The 3,392-nt window shown below is 38.4% G+C and overlaps 1 non-coding gene across 1 annotated transcript; it reads right to left on the bottom strand.

The window, feature by feature from the left end:
- Positions 1-2,238: 2,238 nt before the first annotated feature.
- Positions 2,239-2,345, bottom strand: LOC113197863 (U6 spliceosomal RNA). The gene has a single exon (XR_003302764.1). It is a non-coding gene; the product is annotated as a U6 spliceosomal RNA (small nuclear RNA).
- Positions 2,346-3,392: the final 1,047 nt, after the last annotated feature.

Below are 3,392 nucleotides of genomic sequence, written 5' to 3' on the forward strand. Positions count from 1 at the left end.
TATGTGCTAGGAGCTATCCAAACATCCTGTTCTCTTATTTAATCGCCACAACATCCTCCCTTAAGTCAATACTGTATTCCCATCTTTTTTTGCATTAAAAAATTGAGTGTCATACAGGTCTAAAGTCATATAGGTAAAATTTGGAATGCTGGACCACATATGTCTCAAAAGCTACCATTTCTAAGTGCTACTCCGTACTTCCTCCCTTAACTGAACTTGCAGCACTATAGCTAGCTTAAATGTAGATCCCGAATGGTTGCTTAAGACATCACTTAGATACAGTTTCAAATAGAAAAGTTGTAAATGCAGAGTGCTTGTCATATGCTAAGCAATGCAGTTACAGAAGGTAGGAAAAGTCAATTCTTATAATAAGCCCCAGAATTTTCAAAATTAGGAAATACTGTGTGTGACCAATTGCAGCATAATTAAGAAGGATTGCCATTGGGACAAAAGTCTGTCAGCATTTCCAGTTAACATTTTTAAAGGCTGCTTCTATGTAAAGAGATGTATACACACAATATTCATAGCAGCTGTTTGTAATAGCAAAAAACTAGAGTCAAATAAAGTATCTATTACTAGACACCTGTTAACATAAATTATATAAATCCATATTATGATATACTATGCAGCCTTTAAAAAGAATGAGGCCCATGCATATGTTCTGATACAGAGCGATTTCAAAAAAATTCTTTAAGTGAATAAAACAAGATAAAGAAACTAGTTTGTCAACATTTGTTAAACTGTAAGAGGAAGATGAAATGGACATATATGCTTGTGTAACTGGTCATTGGGAGGAGTTTTCCTGTTGTCCTGGAACTGCTGCTGAGGCTAAACCAGAAAACAGAAGTCCATAAGGAGCCTCCATTCTACATCTAAAGAGCTGCCAAAGCCTAGAACCGCTACCTTCCTAACAGAGCATTACAAGACCCATTGTTCTACCAGTCCTTACCTCCACTCCAGTATCCCCTGACTAGTCCTCATTCCAGTCCCCTCCCCATAGACATTCCATCACCACTAATGAGTGGAAAGAAAGGCCAGGGCAGTGGGAGGAATGTCTGCCTATGAGGGAATGCAGTGTTGAGGAAGGAGACCTGTGGGTGCTTATATCCTCTTCCAGACCCCAGAGAGAAGGGGCGCCAAGAGACTCCCTAGTGAAGACTGAACAGCCTGAAGCAAGAGGGGACTAGTGCCCTGCACAGCTGCTGGGCAGCAGACTTACAGACCTGCCCTGCCTCGCTGCTGCCAACTCAAAGGAAAACACAAATGGAGGAGTTGGCATGGTGGGGCTTTGGGTGTGTGGCAGAAGGCTATAGGTGGAGAGGGGCTGAAACTGCTCCATCTCCCCTCCCAGTTCCAGATTGGAGCACTGCAAAGGGGTGTTAGCAGAGGGCTGTGCATGGACAACACAATTGGAGTCAGTTGGGAAATATAGCGGATACGGGAAGGGTCACCCATTCCTGGGGGAGATGCATTCACTGATGCTTTGCCATGTCCACCTGGTCTTGTTTCTCTCTCTCTCTGTGTGTGTGTGTGTGTGTGTGTGTGTGTGTGTGTGTGTGTGTATTTTCCTGGGGATCCAACCCAGGACCTCACACATGCCAGGCAAGTTCTCTGCCACTGAGTCATATCCCCAGTCCTGTTTGTATTTTTATAATACCTTTTGTAAAAATAGATGTTATTTTATCCTGTATCTATTTCCAGAGCCTTAACTAATTAAAGTCATTTTCAGATCTATCATGTTTATTTAAATCAAATTAATTTATCTCCTTATTATTGATTTTATAAAATTCTTGGTGAATTTTCCTTGTGTGTTTTTTGAATTTTGGTTCATAGACTTATCTTGGACTGCAGATTTTCTTCCCTCTCTCTTTCCCAGCCTCCCCCTGCAACCCCCACCACTCTCTCCTCTTCTTTTTTTTTTTTCTGTCTGTGTTTTTGGAGTTGCCACCTATACAGAACCAGATATTAAAATATTGGTGTCCTAATAGGAGACGTTGAACATATAGGTGAAATAATACAGTTTGTACTCTGAATTCTATTACTATTTATACACGTGCTTCCTAATCTATTTAGTTAGTTTACAATTAAAAAGCAATTTTGTATCTTTGTTTTTAGATGTTGATGGATCTTTATTTTATTCATTTATTTATATGTGGTGCTGAGATTTGAATCCAGTGCCTCCTACATGCTAGGCAAGCGCTGTACCACTAGCCACAAGCCCAGCCCATATCTATTTATTTTTATATGGAGCATTTCACAAGTTTGCATATCATCCTTGTGCATGAGCCATGCTAATCTTTTCTGGATCTTTCCAATTTTAGTATATATGCTGTTGAAGCAAGCACCATGCTAATTTAAAAACTAATGTTTTTAAATATGGTTGATTAATTCCCAGTGATGCATAATTCAATTAAGTAAAAAGAACCAAATAGCCAAAAAATACTAGTTTAAATGGCAGTTGGGGTACTTCCAAATTTAGCAAATTGACAAAGAAGTTAATCCAAGTGCATGGAGACTCTTTAGTTTCTGGTTGTGAAAAGGATTACTTTCAATTTATGATCTAAAGAAGAAAGTAATGCCTAAATGTAAAGATAAGTACACAATATATTCAATTGTTAAAAAAAAAAAAAAGTTGGGCTGGGTTGTAGCTCAGTGGTAGAGTGCTTGCCTTGCATGTGTGAGGCACTGGGTTTGATCCTCAGCACTACATAAAAATAAATAAAATAAAGATATTGTGTCCATCTACAACTAAAAAAAAGTTGCATCCATTAAAATAGCATTCCCCTGGCCTCCAAAAATATAGTATTCTAGAGTCATAGTGTGACAATATAAAGTTATCCCATAACAAACAAATAAAAATCACATAAGAAGCATTCTTGAAGGGTTTTCAAGGAATAACCTAGAGACTGTTATCCCAGTTTTCCTCTGAACTTGGACCTGATAGCCATTTCTTTGTTTGATCATCAAAAGAATTGGATGCTTTAGATTTAGAGGCCAAGTTACATCAAGTATGTGTGTGTGTGTGTGTGTGTATTATTATTATTATTTTTTTTTGCACCTTTGAACTTAGAGTCACATTCAGTGTGGCAAAATGACCACATCACCAGGTTCTCATGGGGAAATAAAACCTTGCTAAGAAAACAGATTGCACTCTTTCTTTGTATTCTCACTCCAAGGCAGGAATGTAACTAGAAATAAGGCAGATTTGTGTTTAAATTGTTTCTTTAATGTTTTGTTTGACCTTGTACATGTAGTAGAAAATGTAAAAGCATATGTGATGTGACAAAGCAGTACTCACCATCAGTGATGCTCAGAATGGCACAGAGATGGCAGGTGCTGCAAGAACTGAGACTTTACACTATTTGCAAGCTAAGTTTAAGTTAGCTTGTCAC

This window comes from Urocitellus parryii, chromosome 4, assembly GCF_045843805.1.
Source record: "Urocitellus parryii isolate mUroPar1 chromosome 4, mUroPar1.hap1, whole genome shotgun sequence".
Lineage (NCBI taxonomy): Eukaryota > Metazoa > Chordata > Mammalia > Rodentia > Sciuridae > Urocitellus > Urocitellus parryii.